The following is a 23,614-nucleotide window of genomic DNA, read 5'->3' on the forward strand; positions in this document are numbered from 1 at the left end:
ATGCCTACTGATCCAGCAGGTTTTGGGTCTTGTGGTGTCTTTTGATTCTTTTGGGGGTATCTGTTTTCCATGGTGAAGTCTATCTGTCTTGCTGCATTCTATTGCCAATTGATTTTACTTGTTTATATGTATAGCTTGCCTGGACACCACCAGTTTTACTATAAATTGACCTATTTTAAGAACTATAGCTAGGGCTTATTTTTGGAGTAGCGCTTACGGTATATTTTGAGAATTCAATCGCTATGGTACAGCATTCTTTTTCAAAGTCTTTTTTTTTTTACCGGTTAGAAATGGATGCCAATACTTCCAATCCTGGACCAAAACAAAATGTAGGTCCTACGAAGCTGGTTTCAAACTTAAGGTTGTGTCAAGAGCAGAAGAAAGCAATAACAGTATTGCAAGTAGAGAATTTTATGTTGACGAAAAACAAGTGAGGGAGTGGCGGAAAATGAAAGCGGACTTGGAAAAGCTTCCAAAGGCAAAAAAAGCTTGACGTGATTTAATGACTTCATATAGGGCTCTAGAGACTGAATTGCATAAATGGGTTATGGAGTGTCGTCAAAACGGTTACTGCGTAACACAAATGGGAATTCGCTTACGTGCCCTTCAAATGGCTAAATATGACAAATTAAAAGCACCAGGCATTGAAAATTTTGTTGCATCAGCAGGATGGTGTACCCGCTTCATGAATAGGTTTGCCCTATGTTTGCATCAAAGAACAAATATTTCACAGAAGTTGCCAAAAGACCTTGATGAAAAACTGATGTAATTCCATTCATTCATCATAAAACAAAGAAGGATCCATAACTATGACCTGGGAGATATTGGAAATATGGATGAAACACCTATGACTTTTGATCTTTCAAGCAACAGAACTGTGGCAGATTTGGGAGACAAAACTATTTTACTCAGAACTACAGGAAATGAAAAAAAACATTTCACAATCGTTCTGTCATGTTTGGCTAATGGAACTAAGCTGCGGCCTGTCATTATTTTTATAAGAAAGACCTTGCCTAAAAAGGTCAAATTCCCACCAGGAATTACAGTGCGTGCGCATATTAAAGGCTGGATGGATGAAGACGGAGCAAAAAAATGGCTGGAAGAAATTTGGAACGGATGACCAGGAGCAGCCTCAAAGAAAAAAAAAATCATTGCTAGTTTTAGATATGTTCGGAGCCCACACATCTGATGACATAAATACATTTGTAAAGTCTTCTCAAGTTACTTTGGCCGTTATTCCAGATGGGCTTACATTTGTATTGCAGCCCCTAGATGTGTGTTTAAATAAACCTTTCAAAGACCGTGTGCGAAAGATGTGGCATGAATGGATGTCATCTGGTCAAGCCCGACTGACAAAAGTTGAAAATCTGATGAAGCCCGACATAGAATTGGTAGCAAGGTGGGTTCATGATGCATGGGAAGAGATTCCAGAGGACATGGTGAAACACGCCTTCAAGAAATGTGGCATTAGTAATGCTACGGATGGCAGTGAAGACAGCGCTTTGTATGAGAATGACAGCAGTGATGGTGATGACTGCAAAATCAGTGATGATGACAATGTCTATGCTGATAACCTCACACTAGCTTTAGCTGAAGCTCTGTTTGGACATACAGATGACGAGGAGGAATCCAGTTTTGAAGGATTTTAACTCTTGTGTTTTAGCTTGGTTGCTGATTGAGGTTTTTGTACTTTTAAAGTTACTGTTGATACCATATGGTTTTTGGTGACCCTCTTTTCTACTTACAGAGCTAATAAATATTTAAAAACATTTAAACTACTGATGTCTCAATTAATGTAATTTTATTGGCATCTATTTTTAAATTTACCAGTAGATGCTGGCTTTTTTTTTTTTTTACTGTTATACAAACAATTCAATGGAGTACACATCTATACTCCATTGAATTTTGCCTATGTCTGTCAGTACTCACAGGCATAGGAAAGATCAGTCCCTACCTTAGGTAAGGACTGATCACTCATGTTGCCATGACAATGGAGGCCACTAGCAGTCCTCCGGTTGCCATGGCAACCATCGGCGCTCTGCTTTCACTTTGCAGAGGGTCGATGGTGACAGAGGGAGCTCCCTCCCTCTGTAACCCTAATAAACGCTGCGTCACAGTGACCGCAGCGTCTACAGGGTTAACTCAGGATTGGAGCCGCGCTCCGATCCTGAGTGCTGTGGGCGGCCTCCCCCAACGGGGCCCCCCTCACCACCGATCGCTTCACTGACTGAAACGATGGAGGAGAGGGGGAAGGAGGAGACCCCCGCCAGATCCCTGCCTTCGGTCCGTCTGAACTGACGGACCAATAGCAGCGATCGGCGGCCGGGGACTGCTGCGATTGGTCCCTAGCCGGCTTTAGAGAGGTCTTGCTGTCTAGCACAGCAAGTTTCATTAAACTGTCACAGCGCCGGGTTGTCATGGAAACCCGTGACAATGCTCTGCCGGCCGCGGGTCTCGTGGAGCTGCAGGGTGCTGCTGGGAAAGTAAGTAACAGCTTCTGCGGCCCCCCCTTCTGCGTGCCCCACCGCCGGGGTTGTCATGAGCCCGGCAGGTCCTGCTCTGTATTATGGCAATGTATACTCACTCGAGTATAAGCCAAGGGGGGGTGGAGCGTTTTAGCAAAAAAAATTGTGCTGAAAAACTCGGCTTATACTCGAGTATATACGGTAAAATAGTCTATTTCAGTGTATCCGGCTGTGTCAATCCGAATTCTTGAGTCGCCAACAAACTCAGGAATCCGTGGCTGATATCCCTCTGCGGGTCTCCAGACTGTTACGCCGAGCGCTCCGGGTCCCCGCTCCTCCCCGGAGCGCTCGCTACACTCTCGCTACTGCAGCGCTCCGGTCAGACCCACTGACCCGGTGCGCTGCGATACCGCCTCCAGCCGGGATGCGATTCGCGATGCGGGTGGCGCCCGCTCGCGATGCGCATCCCGGCTCCCGTACCTGACTCGCTCTCCGTCGGTCCTGTCCCGGCGCGCGCGGCCCCGTTCCCTAGGGCGCGCGCGCGCCGGGTCTCTGCGATTTAAAGGGCCACTGCGCCGCTGATTGGCGCAAGTGGTTCTAATCAGTGTGTTCACCTGTGCACTCCCTATGTATACCTCACTTCCCCTGCACTCCCTCGCCGGATCTTGTTGCCATTGTGCCAGTGAAAGCGTTCCTTGTGTGTTCCTAGCCTGTGTTCCAGACCTCCTGCCGTTGCCCCTGACTACGATCCTTGCTGCCTGCCCCGACCTTCTGCTACGTCCGACCTTGCTTCTGTCTACTCCCTTGTACCGCGCCTATCTTCAGCAGTCAGAGAGGTTGAGCCGTTGCTAGTGGATACGACCTGGTCACTACCGCCGCAGCAAGACCATCCCGCTTTGCGGCGGGCTCTGGTGAAAACCAGTAGTGACTTAGAACCGGTCCACTAGCACGGTCCACGCCAATCCCTCTCTGGCACAGAGGATCCACCTCCTGCCAGCCGGCATCGTGACAGTAGATCCGGCCATGGATCCCGCTGAAGTCCCTCTGCCAGTTGTCGCCGACCTCACCACGGTGGTCGCCCAGCAGTCACAACAGATAGCGCAACAAGGCCACCAGCTGTCTCAACTGACCGTGATGCTACAGCAGCTACTACCACAGCTTCAGCAATCATCTCCTCCGCCAGCTCCTGCACCTCCTCCGCAGCGAGTGGCCGCTTCAGGCCTACGACTATCCTTGCCGGATAAATTTGATGGGGACTCTAAATTTTGCTGTGGCTTTCTTTCTCAATGTTCCCTGCACTTGGAGATGATGTCGGACCAGTTTCCTACTGAAAGGTCTAAGGTGGCTTTCGTAGTCAGCCTTCTGTCTGGAAAGGCTCTGTCATGGGCCACACCGCTCTGGGACCGCAATGACCCCGTCACTGCCTCTGTACACTCCTTCTTCTCGGAAATTCGAAGTGTCTTTGAGGAACCTGCCCGAGCCTCTTCTGCTGAGACTGCCCTGTTGAACCTGGTCCAGGGTAATTCTTCCGTTGGCGAGTATGCCGTACAATTCCGTACTCTTGCTTCTGAACTATCCTGGAATAATGAGGCCCTCTGCGCGACCTTTAAAAAAGGCCTATCCAGCAACATTAAAGATGTTCTGGCCGCACGAGAAATCCCTGCTAACCTACATGAACTCATTCATCTAGCCACTCGCATTGACATGCGTTTTTCCGAAAGGCGTCAGGAGCTCCGCCAGGATATGGACTTTGTTCGCACGAGGCGTTTTTTCTCCCCGGCTCCTCTCTCCTCTGGTCCCCTGCAATCCGTTCCTGTGCCTCCCGCCGTGGATGCTATGCAGGTCGACCGGTCTCGCCTGACACCTCAAGAGAGGACACGACGCCGCATGGAGAATCTCTGCCTGTACTGTGCCGGTACCGAACACTTCCTGAAGGATTGTCCTATCCGTCCTCCCCGCCTGGAAAGACGTACGCTGACTCCGCACAAAGGTGAGACAGTCCTTGATGTCAACTCTGCTTCTCCACGTCTTACTGTGCCTGTGCGGATATCTGCCTCTACCTTCTCCTTCTCTACCATGGCCTTCTTGGATTCCGGATCTGCAGGAAATTTTATTTTGGCCTCTCTCATCAACAGGTTCAACATCCCGGTGACCAGTCTCGCCAGACCCCTCTACATCAATTGTGTTAACAATGAAAGATTGGACTGTACCATACGTTTCCGCACGGAGCCCCTCCTAATGTGCATCGGACCTCATCACGAGAAAATTGAGTTTTTGGTCCTCCCCAATTGCACTTCCGAAATTCTCCTCGGACTACCCTGGCTTCAACACCATTCCCCAACCCTGGATTGGTCCACTGGGGAGATCAAGAGTTGGGGTTCCTCTTGTTTCAAGGACTGCCTTAAACCGGTTCCCAGTTCTCCTTGCCGTGACCCTGTGGTTCCCCCTGTAACCGGTCTCCCTAAGGCCTATATGGACTTTGCGGATGTTTTTTGCAAAAAACAAGCTGAGACTCTACCTCCTCACAGGCCTTATGACTGTCCTATTGACCTCCTCCCGGGCACTACTCCACCCCGGGGCAGAATTTATCCTCTCTCTGCCCCAGAGACTCTTGCTATGTCTGAGTACATCCAGGAAAATTTAAAAAAGGGCTTTATCCGCAAATCCTCCTCTCCTGCCGGAGCCGGATTTTTCTTTGTGTCCAAAAAAGATGGCTCCCTACGTCCTTGCATTGACTACCGCGGTCTTAATAAAATCACGGTAAAGAACCGCTACCCCCTACCTCTCATCTCTGAACTCTTTGATCGCCTCCAAGGTGCCCACATCTTTATCAAACTGGACTTAAGAGGTGCTTATAATCTCATCCGCATCAGAGAGGGGGATGAATGGAAAACGGCATTTAACACTAGAGATGGACACTTTGAGTATCTGGTCATGCCCTTTGGCCTGTGCAACGCCCCTGCCGTCTTCCAAGACTTTGTTAATGAAATTTTTCGTGATCTCTTATATTCCTGTGTTGTTGTGTATCTGGACGATATCCTGATTTTTTCTGCCAACCTTGAAGAACACCGCCAGCATGTCCGCATGGTTCTTCAGAGACTTCGTGACAATCAACTTTATGCCAAAATGGAGAAATGTCTGTTTGAATGTCAATCTCTTCCTTTCCTAGGATACTTGGTCTCTTGCCAGGGACTACAAATGGATCCAGACAAACTCTCTGCCGTCTTAGATTGGCCACGCCCCTCCGGACTCCGTGCTATCCAACGTTTTTTGGGGTTCGCCAATTATTACAGACAATTTATTCCACATTTTTCTACCATTGTGGCTCCTATCGTGGCTTTAACCAAAAAGAATGCCAATCCTAAGTCATGGCCTCCTCAAGCGGAAGACGCCTTTAAACAGCTCAAGTCTGCCTTTTCTTCGGCTCCCGTGCTCTCCAGACCTGACCCATCTAAACCCTTCCTATTGGAGGTTGATGCCTCCTCAGTAGGAGCTGGAGCGGTCCTTCTACAAAAAAATTCTTCCGGGCATGCTGTTACTTGTGGTTTTTTTTCTAGGACCTTCTCTCCGGCGGAGAGGAACTACTCCATCGGGGATCGAGAGCTACTAGCCATTAAATTAGCACTTGAGGAATGGAGGCATCTGCTGGAGGGATCAAGATTTCCAGTTATTATTTACACCGATCACAAGAACCTCTCCTATCTCCAGTCTGCCCAACGGCTGAATCCTCGCCAGGCCAGGTGGTCTCTGTTCTTTGCCCGATTTAATTTTGAAATTCACTTTCGGCCTGCCGATAAGAACATTAGGGCCGATGCTCTCTCTCGTTCCTCGGATGCCTCGGAAGTAGAGCTCTCTCCGCAACACATCATTCCTCCTGACTGCCTGATCTCCACTTCTCCAGCCTCCATCAGGCAAACTCCTCCAGGGAAGACCTTCGTCTCTCCACGCCAACGCCTCGGAATCCTCAAATGGGGTCACTCCTCCCATCTCGCAGGTCATGCGGGCATCAAGAAATCCGTGCAACTCATCTCTCGTTTCTATTGGTGGCCGACTCTGGAGACGGATGTTGTGGATTTTGTGCGAGCCTGCACTGTCTGTGCCCGGGATAAGACTCCTCGCCAGAAGCCCGCTGGTCTTCTCCATCCTCTGCCTGTCCCCGAACAGCCTTGGTCTCTGATTGGTATGGACTTTATTACAGACTTACCCCCATCCCGTGCCAACACTGTTGTTTGGGTGGTCGTTGATCGATTCTCCAAGATGGCACATTTCATCCCTCTTCCTGGTCTCCCTTCAGCGCCTCAGTTGGCAAAAAATTTTTTGTACACATTTTTCGTCTTCACGGGTTGCCCACACAGATCGTCTCGGACAGAGGCGTCCAATTCGTGTCAAAATTCTGGAGGGCTCTCTGTAAACAACTCAAGATTAAATTAAACTTTTCTTCTGCCTATCATCCTCAATCCAATGGGCAAGTAGAAAGAATTAACCAGGTCCTGGGTGATTATTTACGGCATTTTGTTTCCTCCCGCCAGGATGACTGGGCAGATCTTCTACCATGGGCCGAATTCTCGTATAACTTCAGAGTCTCTGAATCTTCCTCCAAATCCCCATTTTTCGTGGTGTACGGCCGTCACCCTCTTCCCCCCCTCCCTACTCCCTTGCCCTCTGGTTTGCCCGCTGTGGATGAAATATCTCGTGATCTTTCCACCATATGGAAAGAGACCCAAAATTCTCTCTTACAGGCTTCATCACGCATGAAGAAGTTTGCTGATAAGAAAAGAAGAGCTCCCCCCATTTTTTCTCCTGGAGACAAGGTATGGCTCTCCGCTAAATATGTCCGCTTCCGTGTCCCTAGCTACAAATTGGGACCACGCTATCTTGGTCCTTTCAAAATTTTGTGCCAGATTAATCCTGTCTCTTACAAACTTCTTCTTCCTCCTTCTCTTCGTATTCCTAATGCCTTTCACGTTTCTCTTCTTAAACCACTCATCATCAACCGTTTCTCTCCCAAACTTGTTTCTCCCACTCCTGTTTCCGGCTCCTCGGACATCTTCTCCGTAAAGGAGATACTGGCCTCCAAGAAGGTCAGAGGGAAAACTTTTTTTTTGGTCGATTGGGAGGGTTGTGGTCCTGAAGAGAGATCCTGGGAACCTGAGGACAATATCCTAGACAAAAGTCTGCTCCTCAGGTTCTCAGGCTCTAAGAAGAGGGGGAGACCCAAGGGGGGGGGGGTACTGTTACGCCGAGCGCTCCGGGTCCCCGCTCCTCCCCGGAGCGCTCGCTACACTCTCGCTACTGCAGCGCTCCGGTCAGACCCACTGACCCGGTGCGCTGCGATACCGCCTCCAGCCGGGATGCGATTCGCGATGCGGGTGGCGCCCGCTCGCGATGCGCATCCCGGCTCCCGTACCTGACTCGCTCTCCGTCGGTCCTGTCCCGGCGCGCGCGGCCCCGCTCCCTAGGGCGCGCGCGCGCCGGGTCTCTGCGATTTAAAGGGCCACTGCGCCGCTGATTGGCGCAAGTGGTTCTAATCAGTGTGTTCACCTGTGCACTCCCTATGTATACCTCACTTCCCCTGCACTCCCTCGCTGGATCTTGTTGCCATTGTGCCAGTGAAAGCGTTCCTTGTGTGTTCCTAGCCTGTGTTCCAGACCTCCTGCCGTTGCCCCTGACTACGATCCTTGCTGCCTGCCCCGACCTTCTGCTACGTCCGACCTTGCTTCTGTCTACTCCCTTGTACCGCGCCTATCTTCAGCAGTCAGAGAGGTTGAGCCGTTGCTAGTGGATACGACCTGGTCACTGCCGCCGCAGCAAGACCATCCCGCTTTGCGGCGGGCTCTGGTGAAAACCAGTAGTGACTTAGAACCGGTCCACTAGGACGGTCCACGCCAATCCCTCTCTGGCACAGAGGATCCACCTCCTGCCAGCCGGCATCGTGACACAGACATGTTCACCGGAAGGGGGCTCCGGTAAAATTTTCTGGGGGGTCGGACTCCTATAACGATTGCCATGGACGCTCATACTAGCGTCGGCCTCTTGGTCATTTTCATGGGGGGTGCGTGGCCTCGTCTGGCGGTGTCTCCGCCGCCTTCTGCGGGACTCACTGTCACTGCTAGATGATGAGGAGGAAGAACGCAGAAAAGTAGGATCTTCCTCGTCCTCACTGGCAGATTTGGAGTCGGAGGCAAGTAAAGCGGATGTCTCCTCTGCCGAATATACCCAGCGGGCCATTGCCTTTTTTCTATGGTGGTGGTGGGGGGGGGAGGGTGTGTGTGCGTGGGGGTGGGGAGGTTCGAGGAAGTATGTAGTTTGTAAACTTTTTATTTTTACACCTTTACCTTTCCCGAACAAAAAACTCACCCACTTCTTCTGCCCTGAGGGGTACAGATCTTGACAGAGGGGGGGTCCCTGGCTTCTTGGAGTTTGGTGGGCGAGCAGAGCTGAGAGAAGGGGACATTAACCCCTCCTCTGCAAGCTGCTATTGGTTGGAAGATCGTCCGACCAATAGCAGCGCTCCTGGGGGGGGGGGGGGGGGGTTGACAGGATTGCCACCCCCCCCCCCCAGCAACAGGAGGTGATTGGCGGTGTATAGTACACTGCCTATCACCTTCTTATTCCGGGTCATCGGGTCACACATGAACCGTATGACTAGAATTCACCGGCGATCTGAGGCGATCACCGACATGGAGGGGGGGGGGGGGGGGGGGGGGAGGCCTCGGCATTGTCACGGAATGCCTGCTGAATGTTTTCAGCAGGCATCACGGTGCCTGCCCCCCACGCGGCGGGGATCGAGATTCCCCCGGGCGTAGAGGTACGCCCTTGGTCCTTAAGTACCAGGGCGTCAGGGTGTACCCATATGCCCGTGGTCCATAAGAAGTTAAGGATGGACCAGTAGATCTTGAAGTCAGATTTGATTTGAAATAAAGGAAATAAAAGAATAAACAATAAAATAAGCCTGTTATCACAAAGTAAACTGCGAAAGAAAAAACCCTTGTACATTGAAAACTAAAAGAAGAGGAGTAGAATATGAAAATATGTCAATAAGGGGTGAAAAAAATCTACTGAAATATCATAGCACTACATCAAACGTTTTGTTTGCTGTGGGTCTGGCTGCTGAGACCCCAGTAGTCGCTACAATGAAGAGGCAGAAGTGCTTGTCTGGGTGCTTTATATCTTTGATATTCTGCTCAGCTATGCCCGTGAAAGCAGAGCCAACGATATATGAATTTGCAGAAACTGTCAGAGAATCTTTTTGAATACATATACTGCTAATTTTGCTTTCATAAACTTAACGCTTCTGCCTCTTCAGTCTAGCGATCAGTGGGGGTCTTAGCAGCCAGACCCCCACTGATCAAAGCTTCTGACATATCCCCATGACATTTTGGAAGTTTAAAGTAGTTTTCCCATCTCATTAAGATGTCCCCTTTTCAGGATAAATGTTGCAGACCACACCTGCTTGGCCACCGCTCCATTCATTGTCTATGGGGCCATAGTGCTAAGTGCTAAACTTAGAAATGTTTGGTGTCGCCATAGAGAATGAATGATGCTGTGGCAGTACAGGTGTTTATTCTGGGGACAATTATGTTCCCTATTTAGGATTGGTGTGGCCTCCAGCAGGGGGACCCCCTCCAATCTGCTTGCTATGATGTAATGAGATGGGAATATTTATTTAAAGACAATAATATGTGCACTTTAAAAATACAGATTTTGCCCAGTGACCAGCTCCTTAGCTATTCATGCCCCTTCCCCAGCAACTACCTTCTATCTAAACTTCTGTTCTTAGACAAGTCCTCCCATGCCAGTACTGCACAGGTGGGCAGGGAGAGGCCACCACTGCCATGTATTTATTCCACAAAATAATGTTGTGAAAAATGCGGAGTATCTGTCACCATGATGTAAGCCTTTCATAGAGTACAAGGTTCTCACATTCCACTAGGCAAGCAGAACAAAGCCACAGCACCAAAGATCTCAGTCTGGTTTGGTGTGCATTGTGAGCGACAGACTCGACTGGCCAGTAAAACAGGGCCAGCAGCGGAATATCTCTGTTTATTGGCTAGCCAAGTCCTGTGCGCTGCATGCTGGCAGTGCTACATTCTGTCTGCTTCTGGTGCCTTCTCCACCATATATAATTGTAGCAGGCATATTGGCAGGAATAGGTTTTTATCCTGCCCTTGTACCAGTAACTTGTGAGTATGAACCATTTCTGTGATTTTACCTGCTTTTTGGAAAGTTCCACCCTCCTTGTCGAGTTAGAATGTCTACAATTTCTAAAACACATTGGACATGTAGTGTACTTAACCCTTTAAGGACCCAGCCAATTTTCACTTTCACCACTGTCACTTTAAGCATTAATAACTCTGGAATGCTTTTACCTTTCATTCTGATTCCGAGATTGTTTTTTCATGACATATTCTACTTTACGTTAGTGGTAAAATTTTGTCGATACTTGCATCGTTTCTTGGTGAAAAATTGAAAAATTTGATGAAAAAATTGAAAAATTTGCATTTTTTTTTACTTTGAAGCTCTCTGCTTATAAGGAAAATTAATATTCCAAATAAATTATATATTGATTCACATATACAACATGTCTACTTTATGATTGCATCATAACATTGACATGTTTTTACTTTTGGAAGACACCAGAGGGCTTCAAAGTTCAGCAGCAATTTTCCAATTTTTAACAAAATTTTCAAAATCAAAATTTTTCAGGGACCAGTTCTGTTTTGAAGTGGATTTGAAAGGCTTTCATATTAGAAATGCCCAACAAATGACCCCATTATAAAAACTGCACCCCCCAAAGTATTCAAAATGACATTCAAAAGGTTTGTTAACCCTTTAGGTGTTTCACAGGAATAGCAGCAAATTGAAGGAGAAAATTCAAAATCTTCATTTTTTACACTGGCATGTTCTTGTAGACCCAGTTTTTGAATGTTTACAAGGGGTAAAAGGAGTGAAATCTTTGTAAAATGTGTAGCCCAATTTTTCTCGAGTAAGGAAATACCTCATATGTGTATGTCAAGTGTACGGCGGGCGCAGTAGAGGGCTCAGAAGGGAAGGAGCAACAATGGGATTTTGGAGAGTGAGTTTTTCTGAAATGGTTTTTGTGGGGCATGTCGCATTTAGGAAGCCCCTATGGTGCCAGAACAGCAAAAAAAAAAAACACATGGCATACTATTTTAGAAACTACACCCCTCAAGGAACACATCAAGGGGTACAGTGAGCCTTAAAACCTCACAGGTGTTTGACGACTTTTTGCTAGTCGGATGTATAAATAAAAAAAAAAAAATTTTTTTTCACTAAATTGCTGGTTTTCCCCCACATTTTATATTTTTACAAGGGTTATAGGAGAAAATTACCCCCAAAATTTGTAACCCCATTTCTTCTGAGTATGGAAATACCCAATGTGTGGACATCAAGTGATCTGCTGGCGCACTACAATGCTCAGAAGAGAAGGAGCACCATTGAGCTTTTGAAGAGAGAATTTGGTTGGAATAGAAGTCGGGGGCCATGTGCGTTTACAAAGCCCCCCCGTGGTGCCAGAACAGTGGACCCCCCCACGTGACCCCATTTTGGAAACTACACCACCCACAGAATTTAATAAGGGGTGCAGTGAATATTTACACCCCACTAGCGTTTGACAGATCTTTGGGACAGTGAGCTGTGCAAATGAAAAATTACATTTTTCATTTTCACGGACCACTGTTCCAAAAATCTGTCAGACACCTGTGGGGCGTAAATGCTCACTGTACCCCTTATTACATTACGTGAGGGGTGTAGTTTCCAAAATTGGGTCATATGTAGGGGGGTCCATTGTTCTGGCTCTATGGGGGCTTTGTAAACACACGTAGCCTTCAATTCCGGACAAATTTTATCTTCAAAATCCCAATGGTGCTCCCTCTCTTCTGGGCATTGTAGTTCGCCCGCCGAGCACTTTACATCCACATATGGGGTATTTTCTTACTCAGAAAAAATGGGGTTACAAATTTTGGGGGGCTTTTTTCCTATGTTTCCTTTTGAAAATGAAAAATTTTGGGTAACACCAGCATTTTTGTGAATTATTTTTTTTTTTTTTCATTTTTCCATCCAACTTTAATGAAAATTTGTCAAACACCTGTGGGGTGTAAAGGCTCACTATACCCCTTGTTACTTTCCGTGAGGGGTGTAGTTTCCATGTGGGTATTTTTGCGTTTATGTCAGAACCGCTGTAAAATCAGCCACCCCTGTGCAAATCACCAATGTAGGCCTCAAATGTACATAGTGCGCTCTCACTCTTGAGCCTTGTTATGCGCCCACAGAGCATTTTACGCCCACATATGGGGAATTTCCGTACTCAGGAGAAATTGCGTTACATATTTTGGGGGGCTTTTTTTCCTTTTAACACTTGTGAAAATAAAAAGTAAAGGACAACACCAGCATGTTAGTGTAAAATTTTAAATTTTTTTACACTGACAGGCTGGTGTAGCCCCCAACTTTTCCTTTTCATAAGGGGTAAAAGGAGAAAAAGCCCCCCAAAATTTGTAACGCAATTTCTCCCGATTACGGAGATACCCCATATGTGGCCCTAAACTGTTTCCTTGAAATATGACAGGGCTCTGAAGTGAGAGAGCGCCATGCGCATTTGAGGACTAAATTAGGGATTGCATAGGGGTGGACATAGGGGTATTCTATGCCAGTGATTCCCAAACAGGGTTTCTCCAGCTGTTGCTAAACTCCCAGCATGCCTGGACAGTCAGTAGCTGTCCGGAAATGCTGGGAGTTGTTGTTTTGCAACAGCTGGAGGCTCCGTTTTGGAAACACTGTCGTACAATACATTTTTCATTTTTATTGAGGGGACAGTGTAAGGGGGTGTTTATGTAGTGTTTTACCCTTTATTATGTGTTAGTGTAGTGTAGTGTTTTTAGGGTACATTCACACGGGCGCAGGTTTACAGTGAGCTTCCCGCTAGAAATTTGCGCTGCTGCGAAAAATTTGCTGCAGCTCATACTTGAAGCAGGAAACTTACTGTAAACCCGCCCGTGTGAATGTACCCTGTACGTTCACATGGGGGGGGCAAACCTCCAGCTGTTTCAAAACTACAACTCCCAGCATGTACTGACAGACCATGCATGCTGGGAGTTGTAGTTTTGCAACAGCTGGAGGCACACTGGTTGGAAAACCTTCAGTTAGGTTTTGTTACCTAACTCAGTATTTTCCAAACAGTGTGCCTATAGCTGTTGCAAAACTACAACTCCCAGCATGTACTGATCGCCGAAGGGTATGCTGGGAGATCTAGTTATGCAACAGCTGGAGGGATCGCAACTACAACTTCCAGCATGCCAAGACAGCTGTTTCGGCATGGTGGGATTTGCAGTTTTGCAACATCTGGAGGGCTACAGATAGAGACCACTGCACTGTGATCTCCAAACTGTAGACCTCCAGATGTTGCAAAACTACAAATTCCAGCATGCACAGACAGCAAACAGCTATGTGGGCATGCTGGGAGTTGTAGTTTTGCAAGATCTAGAGTGCTACAGTATAGAAATCACTGTGCAGTGGTCTCTAAACTGTAGACCTCCAGCTGTTGCAAACTGCATCTCCCACCATGCCCAGCAGCTGTCTGGGCATACTGGGAGTTGTAGTTTTGCAACATCTGGAGGGCTACAGTCTCAGACTGTAGCCCTCTAGATGTTGCTAGGCAACTTACCGGCTTCCGTCGGATCCAGGGAGCCGTCCTCTTCTGCGGCACGACATCGCTGCCCCCGCCGATCACCGCCGCCGATCCCGTCCCGCAGCTTCCACCGACGGGTAAGTGGATCTTCGGCGTTCAGTCCCCGTCGTTTCCCTGTCCTGCCCCGCCTATTGTGGGTGGGCAGAACGGGGAAAACGAAAGTAAACCCCCCAGCCCCTGATCTGCTATTGGTGGTCGCGTCTAGACCACCAATAGCAAAGATAGGAGGGGTGGCACCCCTGCCACCTCACTCCTATCGCTACAGGGGGATCGTGGGTGTCTTAGACAACCGCGATCCCCCTTATATTCCGGGTCACCATAGACCCGAATGACCCGGAATCGGCGCAAATCACAAGTGTGAATTCACTTGCGATTTGCGCCAATCACCGACATGGGGGGGGGGTCTGATGACCCCCCTGGGCATTTGCACGGGGTGCCTGCTGATCGATATCAGCATTCATCCCGGCCCAGTCGCCGCCCCGCGCGCGGCGGGGACCGAAATTCCCACGGGCGTACAGGTATGCCCTGGGTCCTTAAGACCCAGGTACAGAAGGCGTATCCATACGCCCTAGGTCCTGTACGGGTTAAAGAAAGTTTTTTTTGGAGCAGACACAATGTTCCAAAAATTCTTGCCTAGGTGTTTGCCTAAGTGTTAATTGATGCCATAATGTTTTTCTGGACAGAAAAGGTAGTGAGTAGTGTAGCCTCATGTGAGTTCTAGACATAAACAGTGGCTATAACGTATCATGTGATGAAATGCTGGGGTTCTTACAGCTTTCTATCACCATTTTTCTTTCTGCTTTTGTGCTGAGAAAACAAGGCCTTGCTCAAATGTTTGGTGATCTTTTTACATTACTTTAGACTCTTTGGCATCATCATATTCACCTGAAGGCTTCAGAGGGTATTTTAGATCTAGGCATGATTATACCACACACTTCACTAACAAAGAGCAAACCCAACTAAATGTCTGGGATTTAAATGACAGGTTCCCCTAGATCCTCTTTAGAAATGTGCCTATGCACCTTGTTTTGAAATATGAAGATTTAAAGGGGTACTCCGGTGGAAAACATTTTTATTTAAATCAACTGGTGCCACAAGGTTAAACAGATTTTTAAATTACTTCCATTTAAAAATCTTAATCCTTCCAGTAATTATCAGATGCTGTATATTACAGAGGAAGTTCATTTCTTTTTGAATTTCTTTTCTGTCTGTCCACGGTGCTCTCTGCTAGGGATTTGTTGCTGCTCTGGACAGTTCCTGACATGGACAGAGGTGTCAGCAGAGAGCACCTTGGACAGACATAAAATAAATTCAGAAAGGGAAAGACCTTTTTCTGTATTGTACAGCAGCTGATAAGTACTGGAAGGATTAAAAATTATTAGTAGAAGTAATTTACAAATCTGTTTAACTTTCTGGCACCAGTTGATTAAAAAAAATGTTTTCCACCTGAGTACCCCTACAGCCATAGACACTTATCCCCTATCCGAACTCTGGGACCCACCTGTGATCTCCTGTATGGGGCCCCGGCTCTGCAACAGCTCTCCTGTGCAGGAGGTGTGTCGGCCGCACCATGACGCCCCGTCCGACACACCCCCTCCATGTATCTTTATAAGAGAGCCGAGATGTAGCGTTCGTGCATCCCCGCCTCTCCCATGAGCTGTATGGAGGGGCATGTCGGCGACCTCAGTGAGGTCAAAGACAAGCGCATTAGCCACGCAGAGCCACGGTAATGCCGGGTCCCCATACGGGAGATCGTAGGGGGTCCCAGCGGTCGAACCCCCCACGATCAGACACTTATCCTCTATCCTTCAGATAGGAGATAAGTGTCTATGGTGGCAGTACTCCTTTAAAGGGGCACTCCGCCCCTGGCATCTTATCCCCTATCCAAAGGATAGGGGATAAGATGTTAAATCGCCGTGGTCCCGCTGCTGGGGACCCTGGGGATCGCCGCTGCGGCACCCCGCCATCATTACTGCACAGAGCGAGTTCGGGCGATACAGGGGCCGGAGCAGCGTGACATCATGGCTCCGCCCCTCATGACATCACGGCCCGTCCCCTTAATGCAAGTCTATGGCAGGGGGCGTGACGACCGTCACGCCCCCTCCCATAGACTTGTATTGACGGGGCGGGCCATGACGCCACGAGGGGCGGAGCCGTGATGTAACGATGCTCCGGCCCCTGTATTGCCCGTCATTACGTGCAGAGCGATCTCGCTCTGCGCAGTAATGGTAGCGGGGTGCTGCAGTAGCGATCCCCGGGGTCCCCAGCAGCGGGACCGCGGCGATCTAACATCTTATCCCCTATACTTTGGATAGGGGATAAGATGTCTAGGGGCGGAGTACCCCTTTAATGTTCAATTTCTTGCTTACCTAAGATTACAAGTTACCTGTTGCCATCACTGCGGCTTACATATAGCATGATTTATTCATTGGTTTTGTACAGTACTGTGATGTTTATTGGCTGACTATGATTCTACATTTTCTTTCAATACAGATCAATAAGCATGCATCACTTCATGTAAATCTATGCACCATAAATAAAGTTGACCTTGATGATGTTGGTGATGTTATTTTGATGTTCCAGAATACCAATTTGCCAAAATGCCATTAACCTCTTAGGGACTCAGCCCATTTTCACCTTAAAGGGGTACTCCCGTGGAAAACTTTTTTTTTTTTTTAAATCAACTGGTGCCAGAAAGGTAAACAGATTTGTAAATCACTTCTATTAAAAAATCTTAATCCTTCCAGTACTTTTTGGGGGCTGTATACTAAAGAGAAGTCCCCAAAAGAAATGCATTTCCTCTGATGTAATGACCACAGTGCTCTCTGCTGACCTCTGCTGTCCATTTTAGGAACTGTCCAGAGCAGCATATGTTTGCTATGGGGATTATTTCCTGCTCTGGACAGTTCATGAAATGGACAGCAGAGGTCAGCAGAGAGCACCGTGGTCATGACATCAGAGGAAATGCATTTATTTTTTGGATTTCTCTTTAGTATACAGCCCCTAAAAAGTAAGTAAGGTTACCTTACTGTCACTGAAGAAAAGGCCCGCAGGCCTTGAAACGCGTCTGACTTGCAAAAGCACCTTATACCACTTCTAAAGAGACTATATCCACACATTTTGGCTAGCAACTGCTGGATGCTCACAGAACTGGGACCACTGCAACACGCGCGCAGCTAGCGCATCATTCAAACACGCAGCTGCTCACAGATCTCCATTCACAGCCCCGGACGGCAGAGTTCCTGGACACGTTCTCCCTAGGCCGGACGCCTCCCCGTGCCAGCCCAGGATACTTACAGCCTACCGGAGAACCACTCACCTAGGCTACGATCCAGACCGGCAATACAAACAGCTTTTATCACCTACAGGACATCGCGGACTGCCAAAATCGCTACCTGTGAACATCATTGCTTGAGTGGTGCTGTGCACCGATACTCCACAAACTACTGCCATAATTGCTACAACTGTTGCTATTATCGCCACTATTGCTATATTTGGCTACAGTATCATAGGAGTTGATTACTGAACTGTGACTCTTTTAATTGGATATCCTTGGACTTAACTGTGACCAAGAGTGACTACTAACCAAAAGAGACACGTTGCTAACCACTGTAGTGGACATTGGTGCATTTCTGCTATATTATTTTTATCTGCATTTTTATCTGCATTTTCATTTGCATTTTTAGTTATATATTGATTATTACCAATTCATTCCTGCAAGGGCCCTGCAGAGTGATTGGTGATTTATTTGCATTTACTTACTTATATACATATATTAATAAATCCTTATTAGATCCACCATTTTCTTTCCTCTTTATTCTACACATCCCTAGTGTTCTTGAGGACTGGTATATACATATATTTTCCCATTTTTTGACTAAGCCTGATTGGGTGAAGGCATCACCTTTAACCTCGAACACTCTCCTTACCTTTATCTTTAAGTGAGTTACACATCCTATTGTCCATATTTCTGATTTACAAATCTGTTCTGGCACCAGTTGATTTTTTAAAAAAAAGTTTTCCTCGGAAGTACCCCTTCAAGGTCTCAAAACAATTTTCGTTTTTGCACTTTTGTTTATTCCTCCTCATCTTTAAAAAAATCATAACGTGTTCAATTTTGCACCTACAGACCCATATATGGGCTTGTTTTTTGCATCACCAATTGTAGTTTGTATTGACATTACTTATCTTAAAACATAATCTGCGGCGAAACAAGAAAATTATTTGGGGGGGTGAAATGAAAAAAAAATTGCAACTTTTTAGGGCTTCCATTTCTAAGCAGTGCACTTTTCAGTAAAAATGACACCTTATCTTTATTCTGTAGGTCCATACGGTTACAGGGATACCCAATTTATGTAGGTTTTATTTATTTTACAGCTTTTCACTACTAAAAATTATATCTACATGCACCTAACTTAGTATGTATAAAATTGTCAAATACTGACTCCTATAACTTATTTATTTTTCTGCGTACGGGGATATATGAGGGCTCATTTTTTGTGCTGTGGTCTGTAATTTTTATCTGTACCATTTTTGTTTTGATGGGACTTTTTGATCGCTTTTTATTAATATTTTTATGGTATATGAAGTGACCAAAATGCACAATTTTGGACTTTGGTATTTTTTTACGTTAACACCATCGACCGTGCGGTTTAGCTAACCTTATATTTTAATAGTTCTGACATTTACGCATGCGGCAATACCACATATGATTTACATTTTTTTATTACATTATTTTATTTAATGCTGAAAAATAAAAATGGAGGAGCGGACACAAGAATCAGCAAGTCAGTACACTTACTTCAGTACGACTGACATTCGCTCCCCTCGTGCTGGCAAGCTTTCTGCCCCATGTTTGTTCCTCCAGCTGTTTTCTTAGAGTAATGCTTTTCTCTTCTTATTTTGCCTGTATACCTCTATCTTTCTTTAAAGGAAGTATTAGCGAGGACTTCCCTAATTAGGTATATAGAACATTTATTGCACATGAAAATAAAAATTAAGCATGAAAATTGTTCCGACGCGTTGCAGAGTTACATCCTTCCTCAGGGAATGACATACTACAAACAGATATACCTATTTGAACTCTAGTTCACCTCTAAAACCGGAAATGACATATATGTGGAAAAAACATACCTGTAAAAAATAAAATAAATTTATATGAAAAAGTTCACACATGTTCTAGCATTTCATTAAAACCTTTTGGGGATAAAGTGTCCAGTTTAAATATAAAGAAACTCTCTCTTTTACACAGTGTTGCAAACCTCCACAGACTTTTTTATTTTATTTGTTCTATCGGGATAACAGTTAGTAGCTCAGGGTCCACATTATGGGCTAAGGCAAAATGCCGGGACAAGCTATGTTTGGGATATCGGTGTCTGATATTTAATCTGTGGGATGTAATTCTTTTCCACAAGGACAGAGACATCTTTCCTACATACTGAATCCCAGAGGGACATTCTAAAACGTAGATAACATATTCAGAACAACAATCTAAATGTGATTTAATCTCTATAACTCCTCCTGTGGATCTACTTATCACTGATATAACACGATGCTTAATGTTTTTGCAATCAATTCCACACAAAAACTCACTTCCAATCAGTGGATGCAAATGGATACCTGCATTTTGCGAGCGATCACCCAAAAAACTGGAAGGTAAATTTCCCCTTTGGACAGCTAGCATTAATAAGGAAATTGTTCAGAAGAAAAAAATTATGAAATACAAACAAAAATTAGAAAGAAAAGAAAAGAAATGTCCAGTAGAAGTGATCAAAGCAGCGAGAAGAAAAGCAAATAATATAAAAAGAAACGAACAAAATAAAAAAACAAAGATTAGGAAAGAAAATAAAAAGCAAAATAATGAAAATGATGGTACAGTTTTTATTTCATGTTTTTCTCAAAATGCTAAACAGGTAAATATTTTTTTTAAACAATGGAACATTTTAGAAAATGACCCTTTTTTGAAGAATGCACTAGAAGAGAAGAGCAATAAACTAAGATTTATTTATAGAAGGGCTTGAACTATTGCCAAACAGATTGCTCCCTCTTACCCATGTATTAATAAAATGAATAAAAAGTGGAAAAAAATAAGTCTAGAGAAGGGAGTTCATAAATGTTGAAATAAAAAATGTGCAAAAATATTAAGCATGGTGTAATATCTGTGATGAGTAGATCCACAGGAGAAGTTATAGAGATTAAATCATATTTAGATTGTTGTTCTAAATATGTTATCTACGTTTTAGAATGTCCCTCTGGGATTCAGTATGTAGGGAAGATGTCTCTGTCCTTGTGGAAAAGAATTACATCCCACAGATTAAATATCAGACAGGTGGGGGGGGGGGGGACGTCTCAGTCCTTGCGGAAAAGAATTACATCCCACAGATCAGACACCGATATCCCAAACATAGCGTGTCCCGGCATTTTGCCATTGCCCATAATGCGGACCCTGAGTTACTAAATGTTATCCCGATAGAACAAATTGAAAATAGTCTGAGGAGGTTTGCAACACTGTGTAAAAGAGAGAGTTTCTTTATATTTAAACTGGACACTTTATCCCCAAAAGGTTTTAATGAAATGCTAGAATGTGTGTGAATTTTTTCATATAAATTTATTTTATTTTTTAAAGGTATGTTTTCTCCACATATATGTCATTTCCGGTTTTAGAGGTGAACTAGAGTTCAAATAGGCCTATCTGTTTGTAGTATGTCATCCCTGAGGAAGGAGGTAACTCCGCAACGCATCGGAACTATTTTCATGTTTAATTTTTTATTTTCTTATGTCATGTGCAATAAATGTTCTATATAACATAAGTGAAGTCCTCGCTAATACTTCCTTCATAGAAAGATAGAGGTATACAGGCGAAATGAGAAGAGAAAAGCATTACTCTGAGAAAACAGCTGAAGGAACGAGAGTGGGGTAGAAAGCTTGCCGGCACAAGGGGAGCGTGGCTGACATTCGCTCCCTTCAGAGAAGTAAGTATACTGACTTATTGATTCCTGTGATTTTATCAGCCGTGGTGTGGGAAGGTGTGTCTGCTCCTCCATTTTTCTTTTTCAGCATTGTCTTATTTGGGGTGAAAAGAGTTTACCAGAGGAGAGTTCAGCAGATACACACACATAATTCCCCTTCTAGAGATACGACTTGTGAATTCTGTGAGTGGTCGGTGCATGGCCACTCACAAAGTGTAAGTTCTTGAATTTTGCTTTTGGATTCCCACATGTGAAAGTGAATTGGTAGCCTCTCCCAAAGTTTTTTCTTTTTAAAATTTCTATCATTTTATTAAAAAAATAGGAAAAGGGGGTGATTCAAACTTTTATTAGGAGGGGGCTTTTTCACATTTATTCTCCTTTTTGTTTTTTTGTTCCACTTTTTTTTTTTTAGCCCCCTTAAGGGGCTATACCATGCAATCTATGCCATAGCATAGCATTGATCAGGGTTATCGGCGCTCTGCAGCTCAAGCCTGCTGTGCAGGCATGGAGCACTAGATCGCCGATTGGACGAGAAGGAGGCAGGTGAGGACCCTCCCGTCATCCCGTAAGCTGATCGGGACATTGCGATTCTGCCGCCATAGTCCAGATCAGCTCCGCTGAGCTGCCGGAATAGTTTTACCTTCACTTTAGACGTAGCGATCAAATTTGATGTCTAAAGGGTTAATGCCCGTAGCAACCGGGACCCACGGGGTTTAACCCGTTCTCCGCTCGTGAGAACGGTTTAATCCCCGTTAGGGGGGACTCAGGATGTACAGTTACACCTTAAGGACTCGGGAACAGGTGCGTACCTGTACGCCTTGTGTTCTTAAGTGGTTAATAAGGTCTATCTGGAGCCATCACAAGAAGCCAATATGTAAGCGAAGTCTCTAGGATTATTAGTTGTATTTATAGCCAGAATAGTGGTCTAAAGGGGTACACAAAATGTATCAACACATTATATAGCCATAGGATTTTATATATGAAAACTATAAAAAGTACAATGGCTAGGAATAATGTCACACTGAATAGAATTACCAAGGCAAAGGTTGGTCACATGCCTACCACACTGATAAAGGTCCAAATGTTTACTGTTCTGGTCATAAAGAATTAAGAGCATTAGATTAGAAATTGAGGGTCAGATAGAAGGGCATATGACTACAGGATATCACTGTTGTGCATGTGGATACACATAAATCTGCATAGGACATGTAAGCAAAGGATCTCAAAGTTTATCCACTCCAAAATGCTCGATTCACACATGTAACTTTTTTTTCTGTATTTTCATTAGAGTTTTAAAGAGAATCTGACAACTATTTCACCCACACTAAACTCAATGTTTTTTTTTTGGGGGGGGATTCATCAAAACCTTTGATGAAGAAAAGTTGACCAGTTACCAATAGCAACCAATCAGAGTGCTTCTTTTATTTTTCAGAGGCCATTTCAAAAATGATAGAAGCGATCTGATTGGTTGCTGTGGGCAACTGGTCAACTTTTCCACTGCACAAGTTTTGATGAATCTCCCCAGGGGTGGACTGACACGTTGGGCATTCGGGCACTTCCCAAGGGCCTGGACACAGTCATGTGCCCAGACAAAAACTAACATTACAAGGAGCTGTAGAGTTTAACTCTATCTGTGTCTTAGGACACGGATAGAGATAAGCTCTCCTGTTCCTTCTATGGATGGCCCTTTAAGAAAAAATGATTGCCCTGTCTGCGTGCATGGCCGTCTCGGAGGTCGTGTGGGGAAGTGAGGCAGCTGGCACTGAAAACATCCATCTCCCTGTAAGTGCTTAATTATGGCCTTGCATGTTGGGGAGAGGGGAACTGTTTGTGTGTGTGTATATAACTATCTATCTATACAGTGCACATGTAGAGGGACTCTGAGTCATCCTCTCTGGAGAAAAGCTGGATGTTTTTCTGGCACCTCGGAGCATGATTTCGTTATTTCCCTATGTGAGGGACTTCTGGATAAAAGACTGCAAAGGCTCCAAGTGTACTTAACACACTTATTTATTTGGAAAATAATAAAAAGTAGTGCAGACAACGTGTTTTGCGAGGGGACCCTCGCTTCGTTAGATCTTATGTCATAAAGACCGCCATCTTTGATGATCGGGTATGGATGCCAGGCAGCCACGAGGAACCATTTGAGTGTCTATCACTCTCACATGCTATTATCAGTGTTGTGCCTTCTGCGCAACACGAAAAGGTTAGTTAATTCTCTCACCTTACCTGGCTATTTTGCTCTGTACACGGATTACTTAACCCCAGTAACGGCACTTAGATAGCACCACAACTGTTTCTTTTTTTCTTTTCACATGTTATAATATCAATACACACATACCAGGCTTTTTCAACCAGGGTGCCTCCAGCTGTTGCAAAACTGCAACTCCCAGCCAAAGGCTGTCCAGACATGCTGGAGATTGGGAAACACTGATTTATCCACCATACATGAGGGATACATGAAGGCCCCAATACAG

The sequence above is a fragment of the Hyla sarda genome, chromosome 2 (genome assembly GCF_029499605.1).
Source record: "Hyla sarda isolate aHylSar1 chromosome 2, aHylSar1.hap1, whole genome shotgun sequence".
Taxonomy (NCBI): domain Eukaryota; kingdom Metazoa; phylum Chordata; class Amphibia; order Anura; family Hylidae; genus Hyla; species Hyla sarda.